Source organism: Lacerta agilis, chromosome 9 (assembly GCF_009819535.1).
Source record: "Lacerta agilis isolate rLacAgi1 chromosome 9, rLacAgi1.pri, whole genome shotgun sequence".
NCBI classification, from domain to species: domain Eukaryota; kingdom Metazoa; phylum Chordata; class Lepidosauria; order Squamata; family Lacertidae; genus Lacerta; species Lacerta agilis.
The window spans coordinates 31,247,233-31,272,334 of NC_046320.1; positions in this window are offsets into that span (position 1 = coordinate 31,247,233).

Below are 25,102 nucleotides of genomic sequence, written 5' to 3' on the forward strand. Positions count from 1 at the left end.
TGCACGTTGTACATTATTTTCACTAATATTGTGCTGTTTTGCACACTTTTTTGGTTAACGAACTGTATTGCAATGTTTGGAGAAGTGCGAATTTTGAAAGATGGTTGTGTTTTGTATTGCACCAGGCCTGCGCCCAATCTTGTTTTTGTACAATCTTGTTTGTTCTCATGAACCAAAATTATATTATCAACATATATAAGCAGAAAATTTGTTTTCCTTCATTTGCAAGGAATCGTAGAAGGCAAAGTGGCACTAATAAAGAAAAGTTCCAGGGTGGCAACAGAAAGCAAACTAAAAATGCTTTTGCAGTTCATCAAAACTATCCAGCAATATAGGAAAACTGGTGCTATTAACAGTAATCCTTCTAGTTGGTTAATTGGTTCGGCAACTTCCATGCACATGACGTGTGATGCTAATTATTGTCCCAAAGAGTTAAATGATAACTAATCAGAGGCAGCTACAGTTGCAAATGGCAACCAAATGTCTGTGAAAGGAAGAGGAGCAGGTTTGCTCAAGTGTGTTGCAGGTAGAAATACTGTTTGTAATGAAGTGAGAGCAGTAGTTTACTTGCTCGAATTAACAAATAAGAAAGTTTTCGGAATTTAAATTCTAGATTAAAATTGATTACTTAGTTGAGAATGGGGTCATAACAAAAACACTGGGGCCTAATTTGAATAGTAGAGTGCCTGATATCTGGTGGGCAATCTCATCCTTTATTTCCACACTGTAGCTGCAGACCAAATCACCTGTCAGGAGAGTTATGAGATTCAGGTGAGGGTGAGATGCCTTGTCAATCCCACCAGGTATATAAGAGGCCTTTGCCCTGGCTAGGCCACCTTCACGGTTTTTTTAAGAATAGCATTACAACTTCATTTTCCTAAAAAATAATGCTCATTCCACAAAAGAGTTACAAAGTTCAGTTATTGCAAAAGTTTGTCAGTGTTAATTTTATGCATTTTTTAAAAATCACTGTGGTATTTAACAAAAATATCTTATGTCCTTTAGAGGAGAAATTGTGAATTGCAGAAATTTAAATACCTGTCATCACCCTTGGCTTCACTCAATTTTGTTTATAACACTCTTCCATTTTCTTCTAGTTGTGAGGGTGGGGAGGGGCCTCACAAGTGGAGTAGCATAGGGCCTCTCTTCATCTAAATCCAGCCCTGTGTGTAGGCCATACAGTAATTTGTTAAGGGTGCTGACCTCACAGTGCTACAGTTTTCAGCATCCTGAACAAGCTATAGCTCTCACAACCCACTATGGCTGCTAAAGTGGTATAATAGCACCTTAAATGTATGGTGTGGCTGTGACCCCAGTCTTCTGGAACCCTGATTATACAGCATTCCAGCATGCAGGCGAAGGCTACTGGTCTATGCACGTGGGCTTTCCCTTGCAACCATCCATTGGTGGCAAGGCTGGTGGCACCATGTGGCATCAGGCAGGGTGAGAGCATGACCCCACAGGCCCATTCTACCTGATTCCCCTTCATGCAATGCATGCACAAAGACTTGAGTCTTCGCCATTTGTAAAGTGATGCTCCTTTGCAAGCTAAAGATTGCTACAGCTAGAGAGAAAGCTCCAAAGTAATGAAAAAGATATGTTGTTTTCTGCCTCATAGTATTTTATTGCACTCCTTCATTCCATATTCATTCCTGCTTCCAGCTGCTTAAACCATTTCTATATCTCCTTTGGTTTAGTTTACTATTGAATTGGGCATTGTACACTTCGTGTTTTTATATCCCATAGTGAGCAATATTAGAACTTAGTGGTTGCCAAAGCTAAGCTGAGATACTCAGGATGTGATTTTACACAAAGTTATGAAGGGACTCGCGAGCTCCTTCCCCCATGCATATTTATCACTCGGTCACACTTTAACAATCAATGCTTTACACAAGTGTAAGTTATTCTGTAATGATGAACAGGGCTTACACATATATCTGTGTACAGGATTATGGTGTATTCACTTGCTCCTGAAGGCTATAACTTGACAGACTTCCCCCATTATGCTAACATAATGTTTATCACTGAAAAATGTAACTTATATTTTATAGATATTGGAAAGGGAGGTAGTAAAAAAGAGCAGGTGTGTTTCATTGTCGTGATGGAACAGTGGAGATCTTCTCTAATAAATAATTTCTCATAAAGACATGTCAACTTTCATTAGCTTACAGAAGCAGTGGGAACCCCACTGAGCACAGCTTCTCAATATGACAGGGTAACAATGACATCTGCTTTCACATTATGGGAAGAGCAAGCAGCACAGAACAGATTTGCATTCTTCTACTGCCTAAGCAGTAACTGTACAAAAGGAAAAAAGGAAAAACAAATCCCGTGCTTGCTTAGCTGGAAATTAATGTGAATTTACCATGCAGATTAGAAGGAGGGAATGCAAACAAGTTAGAAAAAAGGGGAACTAGCTAGTATCATCTCTGACATTAATGTGGCAAGGCCTTAACCCTAAGATTAACCCTTTATTAACAGACATAGAATTATAGGCTGTGTGGCTGTGGCACCCCCTGATGCTTTCAAGCAATGGTCCCTACATTCTGTGGTCCTGGAAGCAGTGGCACTATCACAGATCCAGAGGTCCAGGGCACCACTCATCTGTACATGCAGGAAGATCCCCAAATGCTGCAGGGCTGGCTTGCCCCATTCTGAAGAAAGTGAAGTAATGCATGTTGCCATCTAAAGAGATTCCTTTGAGAGTCCAGAGTCTAAAATGGGCTAATTCCACCAGACACTGGAAGGCAGGACTAGCTGAAATTCAGTTCTGCCACTAAACGAATTAATGATCTGTTTGATACATTTGTTCTTAATACCGTAAGCTGTAATTACAGCTTCCTGCAGCGAGCTTTTAAAGTGTCAGATGTTATCTCCGTCTCTCAGCGTTCCAAAAGTCAGATTAGCAATAATGAGCCATGTTCAGAAGTGTGCAGAAAGAGATATATATGGAATATATATATATCAGAAAGAGATATATGGAAGATAGATGGTGTCATTCCGCTGGAGTATATCTTGCTGTATACACCCAGATCCAGAGGCGTAGGAATGGGGGTGCGGTGGGTGTGGTCTACCCAGGGTGCCTGAACTGAGGGGGGTGACAAAATGGCAGATGAGTGGGCAGCACACGGCGAGTGGGCTACATACCTCACTCCTAGCCACAGCAGCTCCATTGCTGGGTCATGTCTGACCCAGCTGCAGAGAGCAGGAGGAGAGTGAGCAGCAGCTTCCCTGCCCCTCTCCTACCCTGAACTGTGGCACGTGGGAGGGCACCCTCCATACCCCGCGCCCTCGGGAACACGCCCGGCGCCCCGCCTCCATCAGCAGTGCACCCACCCTGAGCAGCACAGACATATACACCATCGCTGCCCAGATCACATGTCCCATTAAACCATAGTTATGGTTTACTGTGAATGTGCATTGTGTTGGTGCATGCTGCTCAAAATTTCCCACTCCTCCGTTGCCCCTACTGCTTCCTCACCACAGACAAAACAAGCTAAGGTCAGGTTTGTTGTGCTGCCCAAAGCTAGCTTGTAATATGTTTCACTGCAAACCATTGCCTGTAACCCAGGTTTGGGGGAAACAAACCATGAACCCTGGTTCAGAAGTCACAGCACCTTTGGTCCCTGATGCAGTAGCAACAAGAGAAAGTAGCCAGGCAGTTTTGAGCAGCATGTGCCAGCACACTGCTCATTTTGCACTAGACCATAATTTGTTTTAAACTATGGTTTAATGTGACATGTGAACCAGGCAATTGAATCATATAATGCAAAGTAACCTGGAATCTGTTTTCAGTGCTGAAGGAAGTAGCATCTCTTTGTTTTCAAAGAAGGGAGCGGGGAGTTTTGATGACCTTAACCTTCAGCTAAGGGATCTTGCTTAGCATATTTGCATGTGCTCATGCCTTGTGCATAACTGAAATAATTATACAGTACAAAAAGCATGTGGCTTCACAGCCTAAGGCTTGGAATTATGCCTTTAGTTATATTACCTTAAGATTTTGTTTAGCTGCATCCAAGGGAATAAGTTCTAATTGTTAAAGCAATCGATGAGAAGGCATGCTTGCATTGGAAACATACAAATTTAATCTCAAATCATTGGTTTATTTCTTTTTGTGTTGTTTTAAGTTATTAAAAGAAGCTTAAGGAAGAAAATGACAATGTGATTCCACAAGTTGTCTAGGCACAGTTCTGAAGGACACAATATCTGGAGACCATCAGAAACTTTGGATCTTTCCAGTCAGTTAGGCAAACTTATTTTTTCAACAGAGAATGTCCAAAACAGTCATATATTATGAGTTCACCCCAACCCACCCACTTTTGAATCCCACATAAACCACGTAACAAAGGGAGGAAATGTATCCAAAGTTGTTGTATTAGTGATTCAAGCTAAAATCCAAGCGGAAAGTTGTGAGTGTGAGTATGGCACACACACTCAAAAACAAAAGAAAGACACACCTAAGCAAAAAAGAAAGCCTTCTCACATGCCATGATCTACAGAAATAGAGCGTATCGTAAGCTCAGATTCATACCTCTTCACAGCAATTAAATTGCACACAAAAGGAATCCATGCAGAAGGGAATAGGATCATGCCTGGTGTCCCTGCTCGTGACCTCTTCATGTTCATCAGTTCTGTCAGCACAATTTTTTTTTGCACACAAGCTGTACATGGAATCTAACATCCTTCGAAAAGCAAGGTTCCCAAACAGGAAGAGAGAGCCGATGTGCGTTTGCAACAATGTGTTTGTGCAAGAGTACCAGAGAACTTGTGGAGGCCAGGTGGGAAGACAGTGGGTGTGATCCTGCCACCTCCATGCATTCATTGGCTATAGTATTTGACTGCGATAAATGCTAATACATTGCAACGTTTTAAAGCTTTTTCCAGTAGAATAATTTGTCTCTGTGTAGGAATAGGCTACATCATACGTTTCCGAGCACAATTCAAAGTGTTGGTGCTGACCTTTAAAGCCCTAAACGGCCTCGGTCCTGTACACCTGAAGGAGCGTCTCCACCCCCATCGTTCAGCCCAGACACTGAGATCTAGCACCGAGGGCCTTCTGGCGGTTCCCTCACTGCGAGAAGCAAAGCTACAGGGAACCAGGCAGAGGGCCTTCTCGGTAGTGGCGCCCGCCCTATGGAACGCCCTCCCAGCAGAGGTCAAAGAGATAAATAACTATCTGACATTCAGAAAATACCTGAAGGCAGCCCTGTTTAGGGAAGTTTTTAACCTGTGATATTTAAATGTAATTTAATATCTGTTGGAGGCCACCCAGAGTGGCTGGGGGGACCCAGCCAGATGGGCGGGGTACAAATAACTTATTATTATTATTATTATTATTATTATTATTATTACCCTGTAATTTGGGGAATGCATTCAATATTTCATCAAATATAACACGCTCACATTTGGAAAATGGAAATTGCTCTTCGGTAAAGCCTTTCTGAAAGCCAGACAAGCAACTGACTCAGAAAGTCCTGATCTTTAATCTATAAGGTTGTGGTTACTCAGTTGCAAATCATGATCATTATCAGAACAATGAAGAAAGAATTGGCCCCATCTAGGAGTATTGTAAAAAGAAAGTTGGGCATGATACCCTGCATTTCAATAGCCTGATCTAAACAATTCATATGCATCTATTTGAATTGTCTGCTTTTCATCAAGCTCTGTATGCAAATTGATTCAAAAGTCCTCTTTTACATTTCTTTCTTTCTGTTATCAACCCTGTTTAGTGCATTTTTGTGGGCTCCCAGGATTTGACAGGTGTGATCAAATTGCACTGTGATCAAGAGAGGACATCTAAAGAGTTGGCAGTCCGGCACAATCAACACACAGCACCACAATATCTGTTTGCTTGAGTTTCACTACTGACTGCAACATGCTGCGTATCGGGGTGGATAGGCTTGTGGGATCTACTTTCTGGCTGTTCTTTAATCAGAATCTTAAGAATTTTTGATGGAGCCTGGAAAAAGCAAGTGCTCTTAGCATTGAATAATTATGAGCCCAGGAGCTTGTTTTGAGTACCATAACTTCATGGAGCTCCTCATCATACAATGCAAAAACCAACTCTTGGTTTTAATCTCAGTTGTATAATTTAGGCTGCCTGGAGTATGTGCTTTTTTTTTTAATGCTGCACTTTAACAACAGGCAGAAATCCTTAACAATCCACTGCAGATCCCTCAGAGATCTATCCATGGATCCTGCCCTCAACTTTGTATACATTTTATTATTACGAATCTCGATGAATTCAGCCAGCATGCTAACAATATCTTCTAGATAGTTGCGTTATAAGAACCCTGGGATCTGTTCTTCTTTTATTCTATCTCTGCTATAATTACATGACTCAGTAGCTTTTATAGTTTGTCTATTTTACAGTAAGGTGTAATCAATGGTCTGGCACAAACACCGAAATAAAGGGTCACCATTTATTTTCCATATTAGGAACTTCATTTTCATTGTTCCAGTAAGTAACTATACAAGTGTCAGAATTCAATAGCTTCATGATACTGTAGACGGAATAATGATGAGCCCTGCAAGAAGCAATTTTGTGATATTTGCCTGTCTATTCATTTGAACTGCTAGATGACAAAGGGAGGGGGTGCTTGTGGAGAATTCGTGTGTAATGACGGAGTGGGTGGAAGAAACTAGTGTGCAGAGGGAAATTTATAGTTTGTTGGTTAATTTCTCCTTGTCGTAGTAAAGCTGGGTTTTAATATGCATTCCTGTCAAGTACATTGGATAATGTCTTAGGCTGACAATTTATGCCATACATTAGCTCAGCCCTACCATGACTAATCATGATTAATTTGTCTTTAAGTCAGTGGAATGATCATGGACTATCCATCATGTTCTTATTGTCTGGCAGATTTGTCCATAATTATCCTACAGACATGATCATCTTCATGGATGACTCACTGATGAGCTGTGAAAGTTATGTGCTGGCTGGAGGATCCTACAAAGTGAGATTGGGGAGGGTTGGGCTGGTAGGGCAGACTTGCACTTTGCTCCACAGACTGCCAAGTATCTAAAGATGGGTAGCCAACATGGTGCCCTCCAGTTGTTGGATCACTACTGTCATAACTTGGTTTTCGAACAGAATGCATTCCAGAAGTCCGTTTGACTTCCAAAATGTTCAGAAACCAAGGCACAACTTCTGATTGGCTGCAGGAGTGTCCTGCAGCCAAGTGGAAGCTGCAGAGACCACACTGGACATTCGGCTTCTGAGGCAAAGTTTGCAAACCAGAACACCTACTTCCGAGTTTGCAACATTCGAGTTCCAAGTTGTTCGTGAACAAAGCTGTTTGAAAACCAAGGTACGACTGTACTCTCATTCTTAGGAGACGATGGGGGGATTCCCTCCATAACAGTGATGACAAGAGAATGGTGGAGGAGAAAAAGAAGAAGAAGAGTTTGGATTTGATATCCTGCTTTATCACTACCCTAAGGAGTCTCAAAGCGGCTAACAATCTCCTTTCCCTTCCTCTCCCACAACAAATACTCTGTGAGGTGAGTGGGGCTGAGAGACTTCAAAGAAGTGTGACTAGCCCAAGGTCACCCAGCAGCTTCATGTGGAGGAGTGAAGACACAAACCCGGTTCACCAGATTATGAGTCTAGTGCTCTTAACCACTACACCACACTGGCTCTGGGAGGGCACTTACTGAATTGGTGGGACAGTATTTTTCCTTTTAAAAAGGAATTGCATTTGGAAGCAGCAAGCACAAAAGTGAAAGTAGATGTTGAAGGCGGAAGCAGTAGCTTGAAAGTGAAAGCAGGAAATTTGAAAGTGGAAGGAGCAAGCTTTACAAATATTCTTGAAGAATGATAGCAACTAAATAAGGAGTCGCCGTTGTTTGGGGTGCAAAAGCCTTTCCCGTTCACACAGTTCTCCTTCAGACACAAATTATCAGTATCAGAAAGTTGGCAGGTTGCTTTTACAGCCTGTGAAATATTTCAAAGGAACAATATTATTCAGTCCCATCCATGAAGTGCTCTTTGAACTGCAGCCACACTGAAAGGAAGAGGGCTTCCTTCACTGGTACAATTTAAGGACTTTGGCATACTGACATTACACTTCAGATGCTGGCATATGACTTTTGTAGTATTTAAATCAAGAACTGACATAGATCTGTCAGTTTAAATTATGTTGAGCTGGCTTATTATGTCCAGAACTATTACAGCAATGATTTCTCACTGAAATTATATTCAGATTCATTCCGTTCCTCTGTCTATAGATCATTTCCAAAATAACCCTGGACTGTAACTGTGGTTCATTCACAGCCAAAAATGATGTCACCTTGGCTGAATAGGTTTAGTACAGGAGTACTGAAGTCAGAATCTGTGAAATCCTTATGTTTTGGGTTGTAGTGAGACAATCATTGGCAAGTAATATTGCCACTGAATTTTTTCTTGTTCATAGTGTGTGTGTCTAAATATTAGGACTGTGCAGCAGATCTGGTTGAATCCAGTATCCTGAACTGAACCCAAAGTGATATGGGGATGTTGATGGCAATGACCTGGAATTACGTCTCCAGTGTGAGCAGAAAGGCAGTTCTACTTACTTAACATTTCCCCTCATCTCAGTTCTGACCAACCTCCTTCAGATATGCCCCTCACTGTACTGCATCCCATGGCATTCTGGATGGTGTCCCAACATTCAGGGGTGGCTGTTCAGGGGCTGCAGTGAGCAGGAGATGAGGGAAATCCCCATTGGGTGAGTGGAGTTCTGTTCATACTCTATTGGAGAGAAGGAGGAGGAGGAGGAGGAGGAGGAGGAGGAGGAGGAGGAGGAAGAGGAGGAGGAGTTTGGATTTGATATCCCACATTATCACTACCCGAAGGAGTCTCAAAGTGGCTAACATTCTCCTTTCCCTTCCTCCCCCACAACAAACACTCTGTGAGGTGAGTGGGGCTGAGAGACTTCAGAGAAGTGTGACTAGCCCAAGCTGCATGTGGAGGAGCGGAGACACGAACCTGGTTTACCAGATTATGAGTCTACCGCTCTTAACCACTACACCACACTGGCCTTGCTATTATTGTTGTTGTCATTATTATTCATTAAATATCTATACAGTCATACCTCTGGTTGCGAACGGGATCCGTTCCGGAGCCTTGTTCGCAACATGAGCAGTGCACAACCTGAAGCCCTGCGTCTGTGCATGTGCGCGACACAATTTGGCACTTCTGTGCATGCGCAAAGCACAATTTGGCGCTTCTGCACATGCACGAACTGCCAAACCGCCAAACCTGGAAGTAACCCGTTCCAGTACTTCTGGGTTTGGCATGTTCGTAACCTATGACAAACGCAACACGCAGCGTTCGTATCTAGAGGTATGACTGTACTACCCTTCATCCGAAGATCACAGGGTGCTTAACAATATAAAAACACAAGAAAACATGCCATAATAACAAACAAAAACAATATTTCACCCCCTACACTTTCAAAGGCCATAGATTGTTTAATTAGCCAAAGGCCTGGGAGAACAGGAAGGTTTTGCCTGGCACCTTTCAGGTGAGCCTCTCTAGGGAGAGCATTCCACAAGTGCAGAAAACGCCTGTTCTTGTGTTGCCACCTCCCAGACCTCTCTTGGATGGGGTGCACAAAGAAGACCTTCAGATGTGTGCTGAATCCTGATTCAGCCCACCTTATTGGTGTATAGGGTTTTTACTAGTATCTGTAATATGTGTATTTTTGATGCAATGGCCTGTGGGCTATGCAAATAAAGTTTGTTGTACTGACCCTCAGATGATGATCACAGGGTCTGGATTGGTTCATAAGGGGAGAGGCAGTTCCTGAGGTATTGTGGTCCTGAGCTGTTTAAGGCTTTATAGGTCAAAACCAGCACTTTGAATTGGGCTCACAATTGGGCCAGTGTAATCAGGTCAGGACTGGCATTATGTGCTCAAACTGACTTGCCCCGGTGAGCAACCTGGCTGCTGAATTCTGCACCAGCCGAAGTTTCTGAGTCGTTTTCAGAGACAGCTTCACATATAATGTGTCACAGTAATATAACCTAGAGGTTACCAGAACTCAGACAACAGAAGTTAGGCTTTCCCTGTCCAGGTAGTTTTCCCCACAAGTACCTGAATCTGTTCCATGACCACCCGCTCAAGAAGCTTGCCTAAGAAGGGGAGATTGGCAACTGGCCAGTAATTCCTGAGATTTTCCAAATGCAGAGAGAGTTTTATAAGGAGTGGTTTTACCACTGCCTGCTTCAAGCTGGCAGGGACCACTGGACCATCTTGCAAGGAGGCATTAATCACCTTCCTGGCCTAGCCAGTTGTCCCCTCCCTGTTAGTTTTTATCAGTCAAAAGGAGCAAGGGTCCAGAGTGCAAGTGGTCGCTTTCCATGATCCAAGAACCTTGTCCACATCCTCCAGCCTTACTAACTGAAACTCATCCAGTATAACAGGACTAGATAGTGCTCTGAGCACCTCTCAAAAGTCATATGCTATAACAATGGATTTAAGGTCTCGGTGGATGCAAGTGATTTTATTCTCAAAATGCTTTGCAAACAAGTCACAGCCAACTACTGTTGGTTGTGTCACCACTTTGGGCCAAACTGTAAAAGGCCCCGTAAAGCAGATGTAATGTTTTATCTCATAATAGAGTGCTTGATGAAACTATTTTTTAAAAGAATCCCAGTAAAGTACGGTTCTTATTTAAAGAAACGCCCTTTACTTGGATGCACTGAACAGACCGGAAACCAAAATGATTAAAGACAGGATAACTTGTTGTGACAAACTGAGCTCTCTCTCTCTCTCTCTCTGTGTGTGTGTGTGTGTGTGTGTGTGTGTGTGTTTAATAGTATATATAAAAATGTCAGCTCAAAATATGTTTATAAATGTGTTGATTCTCTAACCTTTAAAATGATGGGAGTGTAGAAACAAGCTGCAGCACTTGCTTCATTCATTTTTTCCTTGCACTCTATTATGTACTGTATGCCCAGATAAATATATGATTTCAGCAGTCAAGCTGCTCTAGAAGAGCAGTCGCCTCTTTTTTTGTACATATGTGCAGTTCTTTTCCTACAGGATTTTGCTCAGGGAAAACTAATCCTGAGTGTTTGCAGTAGAGATTGGCTGTGCAAAGCGCTAATTGGCTAATGTTACTATGGTGATGTCATTAGCCCAATTCCCCCACCCTGGTCTGCCTGGGACACTTTTTCTTTTGCAGTTTTAAAAACAGATTACTGAATTAGCAGTCAATTAATGAAGCAGTACATCTACAAACTGCATTGTGAGGGGGGGGGGAGGAATTGCACCACCAAAATTCTGCATCTTATGTTCATACTCTCTGCCAAAGAATTCATAATCTGCTATGAATTTTCAATCCAACTAAATGTCACATAAATCTGACATGCTTTCATAAATATTGATCAACCATGTAATTATTATTTTAAAAAAAGAATAACAATCATTGCACAAATTACACTATGCTCACTGGTTTTATTCACAATGTTTTTTTAAAATAAAAATAAATTGTTGAATTTGAAAAAGATAAATACAGAGTACTTCACATAAAAATTATCCAACCTGCTTAAAAAAAAAAACACTTCATGTTCCTCATCATCATAATTTGGCAGAACAAAATATAACCACTATGTCAACATGCAATTTGTCAAATAAGCTACATGTGTGTACAGATTTCACCATGTACACAAAACACCATAAGCCCTAGGAAGGCCATATCAGGCCCATGAGGAATAACAAGTACAGCCTATAAAATCCAGCTACATTTTATTAAGACACTTTGAGTGAAGGAGCTGACCTGCTAATGGTTCCTTCGACACTCTCTCCCACTTGCATTCATTACCTCTCGATTCACAGTGTAGACATTAAGACAAAAATAAAGAACCCTTTTCAGCTACAGGGCCAGATCCAGAACTACTGTTTTTGACAGGCCAGTGGGGTGACTCACCCACTAATCACCACCCAATCACCTGTCATATGACTTTAAAAGGCAGCAGGAAGAGGCTGTTTGTTACTACGGTGTGCATTTTTGTGGTTTTTATATTGCAAACTGCCCTGTGATTCTCAGATGAAGGGCAGTATTTTAATTAGTTAATTAATTAATGTAATAATTCTGGGTATACGTGCTCTGCTTCCAAATGAGTGTTCATCAGGGGATGGGTGCCCCTCACACATGCTTTATTTTCAGCATCTGCACAATGTTGTCAGCATCAAAATGCCAACCTGTATATTTTCCCCATTTACTCCAGACTTTGCCTTGCATGCATATAGAAAATCCATATGAGTGTTCAGTGTAACATATGAATGACTCTTAAGTAAAAAGAAAAGAAGAACTTGCTGCAAACAACCCATTTGTGATAAAAGAACAACCTGTTTTATAATTATAGGTGGGTAGCCGTGCTGGTCTGCCATAGTCAAAACAAAATAGAAAATTCTTTCCAGTAGCACCTTAGAGACCAACTGAGTTTGTTCTTGGTATGAGCTTTCGTGTGCATGCACACTTCTTCAGATACGAAAAGCTCATTCTTCATTTTTGTCTTTATTTTTGTCTTTATTTTTGTTCTTTATTTTTTCAGCACACGAAAGCTCATACCAAGAACAAACTCAGTTGGTCTCTAAGGTGCTACTGGAAAGAATTTTCTGTTTTATAATATTCAGCCCCAGTTTTCAAGCAGTCATGTATAGAATTGTCATTGAGACTAGAGATGCACACATTTACTGGCTCCCTCTATTGAAGGACATGGCAAAGTCCAGTGGAGTCTAAGAATTTTAGAATCTTACTTATCTCTGGTCCTTGAATATGCTTCTGATAGAGAAGTTATGGTAACCTGTTGCCTTAAGAAAGTGATGATTTGGCAAGATGCCGCCTCTACTGGGACAGAAGGACAGCTAATACGTCAGTCCCAAAGCTACAGCTCATAAACTAGAACATAAGTTGATACATGGTGCAAATGGCTGCACGTAACACAGGTTCCCAACATGCATACTAACACAATGTAACAGATCACGGTGAGAATCAAAGTTTAGTTAGCAATGCTTATTGCGCATGCGTATTAAACATGAAATGAGGTAATGATGTACATGATTGGTGAAAATTGAAATCCTTTGTTTGAAATGTTATAAATACCCCTGCCCGGACCCTTGGGCAAGGTTGCAGTTTTGCAAAAAGATTCGACTGTAACCTATTACTTTGCAGTAAACAACAATGGACTCCTAACTCCTCTTGTCTCTGAGTTTTATTGGCGTAACTCAGAAGATACCGGTAAGCCATTTTTGGCTTACAACAGTCTGAGGATACAATTGTCAGCCCCTCTATATCCAGTTAAATCCCACTGATCTGAAGAGTGTTCTTAAGCAAGCACAGGACTGCAGCCTTAAAAAACATCTTGGGGGGGGGGGGAGAGAGAGACCAGATGAACATTTTTAATATACACTCCCTCCCTGTAAAACAATCGTTCATTGTTGTCAGAAGACAGAGCAGAGAGAGGAAACCAAACACTTAAACAGCATGCAATATTAGTTTCTTATGTGATGCCAGAATTTCCAATGAATGCAAATTTGTTCTGAAATAAAAAATATCCCTCTAAACCCATCTCTTAATAAAACTGTCCTGCAGAGTTCTGAATTGAAGAATGCATCATGAACAACTGCAAGTAGCATTGCTTATCTTGGATTATCCAAAGAAATGGAGACCTTCTTATTTGTTTGTCATGCTGTGTTATTTGGTCTCTGCAAGCACCAGTCTTAATGATATTAAGCTCAGTGGCTCCATTAGGTCTCCGTTTAAAAATATGCTTTCAAGGAAAATGGAATCATTTAATGCAAAGATTTGCTGGTGTAGGAGAGGGCAATCTATTACAGCAAATGATTTCTGACTTCCCTCCCAGCATCCCGTCATTAACACTGATGATTTGTTATTGCTTTCCAAGCATTTGGGCCTTCTGGCAAAGTGATGACAACCTTGGGTGTACTCTGCAGAGTCACCACAGATTTCATTTTCAAAGCTAAAGGGATGCAGACAAAGGCCAAGCATTTCCTCATTTTTCAAATGAAAGCTGCATGGTCAACTTCCAGCTTCCAGCTTGCTATTTCCCCCAACGAAATACAAATACAGAGAGGTTATCAAAGACATCCCAGCAATTATACCCAAAAGTATACACTGCCCTCTCATAAAATATCAGAGTGGTGTACAACAATACTGAGTGTAAAACATAAACGAGGCATGGATCTTAGACATATTAGGCTGCACTTGTGAGATACAAACTTTCAGTGTATACCTATAAGAATATTAAATGTGTATAGTTGCAAAACCAAACATGACAAAGTTATACGGACGAATTTAACATTTAATATGGAATTAAAACTCTTTGGTGTTTTTTCTTCTTCTTAAAATCAAGTGGTATATAACTGCTACGAAACATGAAAGTTATTTAATAATAATATTCCTGAAAATTCTCATTGCTAATTGGTTAAAATTGCCAGCTGAGGATTAGAGACTGAAGGGGCCGTGTGTTGCTGGAGGGAAAGGAGTACAGGCAAGTGAGGCACAGGTAACTCATGGTCAGTGCAAGGATGTATGCTTGTGCAATTAAACCGTACCCCCTCTCCTCCCTAAATCTGTTATGAGGGTTCCTCCAAGCCTTTGGAGCAAGGAGAGCTTGGGGGGTAAGCATGGGGAGAGGAAAGGTAAGTTCCACTGCACAAACATAAATCCTTCTGCTAGTGGAATGAGTGCACTGGATACCTCCCTTATCTGAGCCTGCAAAAGTTTTGGGGCACTTGCACGAAATCATTTCCCATGGGCACATGTCTTGCTAAAATCGGATACACGTGTACAGCGTGGGTGGTCCCACATTTGTTTGTTTATTTCTAAAAGTATTTATGTAATTCCCTCTGATAGAATATCAACAATATGTATACAATGAAATATAAAAGACATTAAAATACAATTGGTTGCGCTACAGCCGCTCCAAACCACAATAATGTGACAGCATTGGGGAAGCACCAACAACTAAATGAAGCAGAATAAATCCACCATTGATGCACTATTATTGAGTCAAGAACATGCTGCAAAATACAACTGCAAGGGCCCTGGTTGTACGAATGAGGTATAAATTCAAATATTATATTACCAATAAACTAATCCATGCATATTTGCCCATCTCTACTATGGTTCTAACATTGCCATATGCACCTTGCATTGTGTACCCTTTATCTAAACTCCCCCAGCACCACATCATTGCTTTCTGCATCCATCTATTGCACATTTTCTCTAAAAGATAGATCTAGCTCGCAGTGAAGTGAACAAAAGCCGAAGAATTGATTTTTTTAAAAAAAAGAATTAGAGCAAGCCTTTAAATGTCTCTGGGGGTTGGACAGCTTGTTTGATGTTTATTTAGCACCATGATCAATAAAACAGAAGCTCCAAGTATTAACGCTATTAAAATAATAAATACAAACAAAGATTGGGAGCAATAAACATAAAGAGATCAGTTAACGCAAACTTATATTAATACTCATAACGTCTGAAGCAACTCCTCTTTCTCCAATTAGTCAGAGAGGCAGAACTGTTTACAAAATAGGGTTGCTAGTTTAAACAGATGTGTAGTGTTGGAAAGTGCTTAAAAATAATCTAGTCCAAATTTCTACCCTGAGGCTGGATCTTCTGCATTCAGAAATCAGTATCAGAGTAGCCTTCATACAGATTATATCTTGCAACAAATGGAAAATAAAGAGAGAAAGGACATTAGGATGGTACAGGTACACCAATCTATTTCACATCACACACAATGGAGTTGTACACAGTGCTTTTTTCAGGGGGTACACAAGTGTATGCAGTACCAGCACCTCTTTTTTGTTAAAAAGTGTGGCACTTACTGTAACAACTTCATGGTGAGTACCAGCACCTATTTTTGTAGAAAAAAAGCTCTGGTTGTATCCAGGGGAAGAGCAAAGGGAATGCACAGCGACAACAACAACCAGGGCTGTCTTAAGTAAATCCAGCGCCCTAGCGCAAAGATCCCTCCGGCGCCCCTTGCACTCTGCCGGGCAGGGCCAGGCGCAGCAAGCAGCCGGAGGGCGCAGAGGGGCGGGTGGGGACGCTGCCAGCTGTGCTCCACCTCCACCTGCTCGGCTGAAGCGGCGGCGTGGCACTGCCGTCCAGGGAGCCCTGGCTGCAGCACTGACGGGAGGCTCTCTGATGGCCTCCCTGCATCCACAGCCTGAGAAGAGGTGGGTGAGAGCGGCACTGCCAGTGGGGCTGGAGGGCGCAGGGCCATGGCACCGTGGTGCCTTGTGCCAGTAGCCTCAATGGCTAAGACGTCCCTGACAACAACCCTCCACTTGGGGCATCAGGCATTTTCATGTATGTTGTTTACACTGATTTTAGCTTAAAATCTGCCTGCCTGTCTGGAAAAAATATTGATTTGGCTGTGTAGTCCACATTTTATTCAGTAATAATACTGAAATTATTCCCTGCTCACTTTAAGGAAGGTTCTGAAGGAGACATACCCTCCAACATTCCTCAGATGAAAATGTCCCTATTTTCATCTGAGGAATGTTGGAGGGTAGTATTTGTAGTATTTGATAAAGGTGCTCCTGATGCAGCTCTAACTGCATGCAAAATTCATGAGGAAAGAGAGTTTTACTTTAAATATTCCCTTGGCTTTGAACTAGCAGCAACAGTGTGAGCCAAGCTCTTGGCTTAACAATGAAAAATAACCAGTCAGCTAGTTTCAGCCTTAGTGTATTGTTTCTCATACTTTACTGACAGTTTTCTATTTTCTACTGAATAAATGCTGAATATACAGAGTCATATTAATTCCTACTAGCATGGATTACAAATAGCGAGCAAAATCCGGCCTGAACAGACCTGATCATGAAGCATCAAGAGAAATATTTATGACATCATGCTACCTCCTGATTAAACGAAGCTCTTCTGCAATGTGACCCTCCGCCATGGATGTAAAAAACAGTTGTCAGGCATGATGGGTGCTGCAGTCAAAAATATCTGGATGGTGCCATGTTGGGGAAGACTTATTGCTGCTTTGCACAAGGTGTGAAATGGTGGGAAGAATCTGAGAGCAACACATTCTAAATTCTAAAGTGAGCATTACCACCCAATCCTATGCATGTCTGCTAAAGAATAATATAATAGTGAGAAGAAGAAGAAGAAGAAGAAGAAGAAGAAGAAGAAGAAGAAGAAGAAGAAGAAGAAGAAGAAGAAGAAGAAGAGTTTGGACTTGATATCCTGCCTTTCACTCCCATTAAGGAGTCTCAAAGCGGCTAAGAATCTCCTTTCCCTTTCTCCCCCACAACAAGCTGTGAGGTGAGTGAGGCTGAGAGACTTCAGAGAAGTGTGACTAGCCCAAGGTCACCCAGCAGCTGCACGTGGAGGAGCGGGGAATCGAGCCCGGTTCACCAGATTACGAGTACACCACTCTTAACCACTACATCACGCTGGCTCTCATACTAAAGTCTTCAAACCCCCAAATGTGTGTTTACGATTGTAGATGTTGGATCACAAACTTTTGTTGTTGTTTTAAAGAATGCTTTGCTCACCCCTTCCCAGCTGTTTAGTCCAATAGTCCTAGAAATTCATCTAGTTTTAATTTAGGTAGTTTTTACCCTGGAGCTCAGACCTAGCCATAAAGAAACACATCTTAACTCATTTTTAATGGGTATATTAAATTACTGTGCTGAAATGCTTGCCATCATGTTGCGGAAGGAAACGATTTGCAATCATTACAAAGGAAAAAACATTAATTTCAAAATTAGAGAATGAAGAAAGTGCAGCAAAGTTCACCAGAGGAGGTGGATCTTAACAAAATTAAGATAATGATGTTGATTTAACAATGTGTGCCAAAATGTCCTGGGATTATAATCATCATTGCTTGTGCCATTCTACACAAAACTGTGCCAAACCCTGTCCCAAAACCATTTCCCCCAGTTCTGCTTGTATACTATGATGCTAATCAAGGAGCACAGGAGTTCTTATCAAGATATGCCATAAATTAGCATTAAAGTTCCTCCCAGGTACCATGATTATTACAGAATCTTTCCAAATAATGTTTCACATTTGTAAGCTTTCTATCTTTCCACTTTTACAGCTGAACATTTTATTATCGTGGAAGTGAGAGGCATTGTTTGGGAGCACTGGGAAAGCAGGATCAATGTCTTGGTCTGATCTGCTTTTGACCTTGCAAATGCTTCTTCCCTGCAGAAATTACAGATGAGAAAACCACAGCAATGCTATGTATTCATAAGTTTTTCTCCCTCTACTTACACCTGTTGATAGGAAGAATATTCATAGGAAGAATATAGAGACCATGGGTCTATCTAGCTCACTGATGGGCAGTCTCCATGGCTTCTGACAGGGGATGTTCCCAGCCCTACCTGAAGCCACCAGAGATTGAACCTGGCACCTCTGCATGCATATCAGATGCTCTGCCACCGAGCTACAACCGTTCCCAACCAAAATGATCAAAGGGGTGGAAAAGTTACAACATTGGTGGCTGCTTAGTCTAGAAATAAGATGACATGGGGGGGATGTAAAAAAAATAAGCCCAGTGTGGAGAAAGTGGACAGAGAATAGCTTTCTTCTGTCTCTCTCTCTCTCTGTGTCTCTCTCTCTCTCTCTCTCTCTCTCTCCACTAGAACTCAGGGGCACCCAAGGAAGCTGAATGCTGGAACATTTGGGACAGACAAAAGAAAACATTTCATTACACAGGATGTGGTTAAACTGGAGAACATGCTCCACAAGCAGTGATGGTCAACTTCAATGGCTTTAAAAGAAGAAATAAGACAAATTCATGGAGGGTAAAGCTATCAAGGGTTTCTAGCCCTGATGGCTATTATTTTACCTCCACTGTCAGAGCCGATATGCCTCTGAATGCTAGTTGCTGGTGATCACAGATGGTGAGATGCCTGTTGCACTCAGGTCCTGCATTTAGGCTTCCCTTAGGCATCAGTTTAGACACTGTGAGAACAGGATGCTGGACTTGATAGGACATTGGCCTGATCCAGAAGGACTCTATGTTTCTTACATGCCCCACAATTCACCCCAGTATCAACCAACCAGTAGTTTCTATATAATCCATGTTTCCAAATCAAAAGGTTGCCTAGATACTACTTGCCTCAGACCAAGCCACTCTCATTCATGTGACATGCAGCATTAAACACACACACACAAACACACACACACACACACACACACACACACCAAATCTTATAACAGTAAGGAAACCATTGCTAGAAAAAGCATTCAAATTTGGAAGGATCCTTGGTAAGGAGCATTGGTTACCTTGGATATGAGCAGTCAAGAATGAACCTGAGAATACAGCAATAATATATAATCAGGGCAACAATTGCCTAGCCCAGGGATGGGGAACCTCTGTTGAATCCGGCAGCCCCAGGCACTTCCAGCTAACCTGTGAGATATATCACGACAACCTGCTATTTGCTTATTGTGTTGTTGTCGCTTTTAAAATGTGCATAATTGATCCTTCTAAGCTGGCTGAGAAGAATTTGTACTGTTAAAAGTGGGATATAAATAATTGCAACCCAATATAAAGCTGTTTATGTCTTGAGCATATGCAGAACTTTGGAGAGTGATGACCAGGTTGTGGGGCAGGGATTATAGCTGATTTGATCAGCCCTGTGTATCATATTGGAGTACATATGGAATTAAATGTGAGTGCTGGTTCTAAAGTAGCTCCTTGATTACAACAAAGGAATGGGGATGCGGAGAAGCTTTTAGAACAGGAACCCCTGAACAGTTACTGCTGATAGCTGATACTCCACATCACCATACTAATCATTCAAATCCAGCTTTTCAGAGGATTGTGCCGACTCCTCAGAATCTGAATTAGGGAGAGTTCTGCTAAAAGCTTTCCATTCAGGAACACTTTACTTCTAAACGCCTCCGAGAACAGGGCAGCGCAAATCAATCTGATCATTTCGTCAGCACCCTGAGGCCTGGTCTCTACGAGCAGCACAATGAGGCAGTAGACCCACGAGGTGGTACCACTTTTGATTCTAGGAGAAAGATCACATTTTTGAATACTTTACTATGTAACAACCTGCCCCCCCCCCAAAAAAAAATCTTTGCAAGTTACAACTAGGACAGCAAAGAAGAAGGCACACTCCCCTTTTAGCCTTGCTAAAAACCAATGGGCTTTTAGAAGTTATCATAGACATTAATAGGATTGACATAAACACGTGCAGTAAGAAATAATTAAAAGGGAATATAAAGGGGGAATTAGTAAACAGGCTTGAATTGCAGTAACAAAAAGATATAAAATAAGTAACCGCAGAAAGAAATGCAGATTGATTATGGTTTTGGTTTTTCGGTTAAAACATTTGTAAAATGTGAAAATGAAAAATAAAAATATTATAGAGCCTCTGGGGTGACCTCCCATTTCCTGTTGAGAAGGTTACCAGGCAGAGAAGAGACAATGCAAACTGATGGTAAAAAAGGTAAAGGTAAAGGACCCCTGGACGGTTAAGTCCAGACAAAGGTGACTATGGAGTTGCAGCGCTCATCTCACTTTCAGGCCAAGGGAGCCAGTGTTTGTCCATAGAGAACTTTCTGGCCAGCATGACTAAAACCGCTTCTGGCACAATGGAACACTGTGATGGAAACCAGAGTGCACAGAAACGCTGTTTACCTCCCCACTACAGCGGTACCTATTTATCTACTTGCACTGGTGTGCTTTCGAACTGCTATGTTGGCAGGAGCTGGGATAGAGCAACGGGAGAATAGAGCTGGAGAATAAGATAAAATGCAAAAATGTTATTTCACTCACTGTAATGGGTGGTCTCCAACTACATCCTCAGGATGACAACCAAAAGTCCATTGATATTGGGGGTCTACTCTGAGTATGTCTTAGTCGGATGCCAAGTTGTATTTATACTTTGTTAAGGTAATGAAAATATGCAAATGTGGTTAACCGAATAACTGAACAGAACTCTGGCATTTAATCAAGCAGGATTTCTTCAGTGTAATAATCAGATGGCAGTTCTAATAAACCATCAAAAAGCACTTCAGACAAGTTCATTCTGGATTCCAGAAGGACACCGTTAATCTCTAAAATGAAACATTTATGGCAGTGATTAACAAAACAGAGATAATTAAGTCGCAAAGCAAAATGTTTCTGCTTCTGCTGTGTTTGTGTGTGTGTGTGTAAGAGAGAGAGAGAGAGAGAGAGAGAGAGAGAGAGAGAGAGAGAGAGAGAGAGAGAGAGATTTCATATATAAAATTTTACTCCAGTAAGGGTTTCTCAAGAGCTTGTCTTCATTCATTTAGTTTTGTTTCATTTCTCCTCTGAATAAAATCATATTTATTCTACATTGTGGCAATGACAGAATTCACAAACCTGGATGAAGTAACATTCAAACCCATATTTCAGTTACCATCAATATTAAATAAGGTGTTATGTGCAGCTGTTTCTTTCAACTTTCATTTATTTTGTTTTGGTGGAGAAAAGATAAGCCAGAGTTTGTAACCCCAAAATGCCACCTTTGATTAGTCTCTGGCTAGACACTTTTGCACCACCAATATCCAACTTCCTCTCGGCACATTTTTATACATTTTGAAAATATGAAGCTCTTCTTCCTGTTTTCTGCATCCTCTGTTCGCCTTCCATTCCTGGGATCTGCACCAGCCTTGGGCAGGGTATGAAACTGGGGAGATTAATTTCGTTTTACACCCAGTTTGATTGAGGAATTAAAACATCAATTGTGATTTGAAAGCACACCGCCCAGCAAACCATCAATTTGTGCCCAGGCATTTAAGCTAGTGGTGAAGTCTACAGATTATTCATGATTATTTGTTAGTGTTTTATTCACCCTGATTGACAGTCATGACTTTTGCACATGAATTGGTGCTTGGTTGCTCAGAGATAAGAGAACAATTACTTTGACATTCTCATTAATTGGTTTGATTCTAAAATGTTGCTTTGTTTAAAGAAACTCCTGTGTATGGTAATTTCTATGTCACACAGTGTGTCAAATTTAAGCGCCTTATTCTTTTTCTCAAATGAATGCTTGCAAAAGCATTTTTCAAGAAATGAAACCCTTTATTTAATGCCTTTAGATCTATTTGACTACTGGGTACTATTTATTGTGATAGTTATGCTTCAGAAGCTTCTAAGATTTATAACCTTACAACACAAAAACAAAACAAAAAGCAGAAACTGCTTCCTGCCATGAATGTTTTGTAGCCACTTTCAACTTTGAGAGGCGTACTGCTTACAGGAAATAATAATAAATAATAATAATTTTATTGTTTATACTCCACCCATATGGTTGCGTTTCCCCAGCCATTCTGAGCAGCTTCCAGCAAAATATAAAAAATAATAAAATACCAGACATTAAAAACTTCCCTGAATAGGGCTGCCTTCAGATGATTTCTAAAAGTTGTGTATTTTTTTTTATCTCTCTGACATCTGATGAGAGGACATTCCACAGAGCTTTAAAGGTCAGTACCAACACTTTGAATTGTGCTCAGAAATGTACTTGGAGCCAGTGAAGATCCTTTAGAACCGGTGTTCTATGGTCCCGGCGGCCACTCCCTGTCACCAGTCTAGCTGCCGCATTGTGGATGAATTGTAGTTTCCCAGTCACCCTCAAAGGTAGCCCGATGTAGAGTACATTGCAGTAGTCCAAGTGGGAGATAACTAGAGCATGCACCACTCTGGCAAAACATTCTGTGGGCAAGCAGTGTCTCAGCCTGAGTACCAGATGGAGCTGGTAGACAGCTGCCCTGGACACAGAATTGACCTGTGTCTCCATGGACAGCTGTGAGTCCAAAATGACTCCCAGGCTGCGCACCTGGTCCTTCAGGGGCACAGTTACCCCATTCAGGACCAGGGAGTCTCTCTCTCACACACACACAAGAACAGTACTTCTGCCTTGTCAGGATCCATCCTCAATCTGTTAGCTGCCATCCATCCTCCAAACACCTCCAGACACACAGGACATTCACTGTCTTCACTGTTTCCGATTTAAAGGAAAGGTAGAGGAAATTCTGCAAATAGGTGCAGGACAACCTTCCCCAATCTGGGGCCCCTCCAGATGTTTTGGACCACAACTCCCATCATCCCTCATCATTGATCCTGCTGACTGGGGCTGATGGGCGTTGTAGTCCTAAGATCTAGATGGCACTATCTTGGGGAAGGCTGGTGCAAGCTAACAATAAAAGAGATGTTATTAGCAAGTGAAGCAAATAATACATTTTGCACTAAGCTCAACACCTACAATACTTAGAATTATTTCAACAGTAGATTCTCACCTCCATTTGGAATTTGAAATCATTCTTATTCAGGCAATCTCATTAACATCATTCTTCACACGGCTGCATATGTGAAGTTAATTATTCAATATTACATATAACACAAAATCTAAAATCCCAAAGTATGCATGCGACATTACTTTTAAAACTATGCATAGGCTACTGGCTCATGTAATAGCACGGTGTATTGTGCAATAAATCAGAACGTTCCAAACTGTGTGTCATGACATGTTAGTGTGTCGGCTGCAGTGGGCAGCTGTGTCACATGAACGCTCCCCACGCTCCTCCTGGGGCTGGAAAGGGGTCAGTTTAACCTCCGGTTTGCTAGTAAAACTGAATTACTGTGTCACAAAATGATGCATGTCTAAAAAGTGTGTCATCAACATGAAAAGTTTGGAAAGTTCTGCAAAAAATAATAAGGAATATCTAGCAATGACCTTTAGCTTGCCATAACCAAGTGATGAGCCCAAGTTGTCTATACCCTGTTGTGATATCAGTACAAGCCGAGCTGCGAAGACGCTGAAGCAGCAAGGTCACTTGACTTGACTAAGAGTCATATTTCACTCTGTGAGAAACACACTGGCCATAGTAGCCCACTCACATGTGATGTCATTGTATTTTACTATTGTACTCCTTACTTTCAGTTCTGCATCAGGAGGTGCAGACGTTTTACAGACAGCTCTGAAATAATGAGCTGCTGCGCAGAGGCATACTCTGCTCTTTATCTACAATAAAGTAGGTTCTTAGCCAAAAGGCTTGTGTATGTTGTTTTCAAGCTGGGAACAACTGCATATTACATTGTGCCCCTGGACTCTAGGAGCCAGAGGGCACGGAAGCTTCGTCCGTCTTGGGGTCAGTCTCTCAACTTGCCCCCGCGGGAAGTTTCATAACATTGGTAGCAGTTGGCTGGTTTCCGAAGATCGGACCTCTGATGACTTCTGCCTGATGTTTATCTGCCGGCAAAGAAAGCAGCCTCAAACTGCGTACTTCATTCCGGGGGAGTTTTTTCGTGCTGAAGACGGCCGTTTCCCACTGTGAGAAGACGCATTAATTGACTGTGAGTAGTACCGGACTGATTTACGAGGCAATAAACCTCAGAAGGCTAGGTTTGTTTGCTTAAATTGTTTTCTGAAGTCAGAGAGTAAAAAGCCTGCTTTTTCGCCACAATGGCAAAGGATCAGAAGCAGAACAGCTCCCTGTGCCCAATGCTCACTGATGAAAATTTTCAGACATGGCGTATTAAAATGGAAGCTGTCCTGACCAGGCAGAATTTGCTTGATGTTGTCACTAATGCCCCTCCACTGCTCCCTGGTGGTCGATGGCTGAACAGGGATAATCAGGCGAAGGCGACCATTGTTTTGCATCTTGACCAATCCCAGTTAATACACATCAGGGATTTGCTTCACGCAAATGATTATTGGGTTGTTTTGCAAAATGAACATTTGAGGATAGCGGCAGGGAGTTCCATGCTGCATTTCCAACGTCTCACCAACCTTAGGTTAAAGGAGGGAGACAATTTGCGTTCGCATCTTAACCATATGAAAGAATTGCGAAGTGAACTCGCACAACGCAACGTGCAATTAAACGAAGATGTGTTTTGTTTCATGGTTTTGAATAGCCTCCATGCCGGTTATAGTGCTATTGCATCACAGCTAGGTGCCCTGGATGCTCAAAACTTAACCGTTGCCAGAGTATTCTCAACTTTGCTAAATGAGCAAGATCGTTGTGCTGCTCAAAATGAGGCTAATGGAAGGGGGAGTGAAGCAGAAGCATCCTCAACCCCACCTAGTGGTCCAACTGAACATGTGCAAGCTCTTAAAGTCATACGCTGCACAAACTGTGGA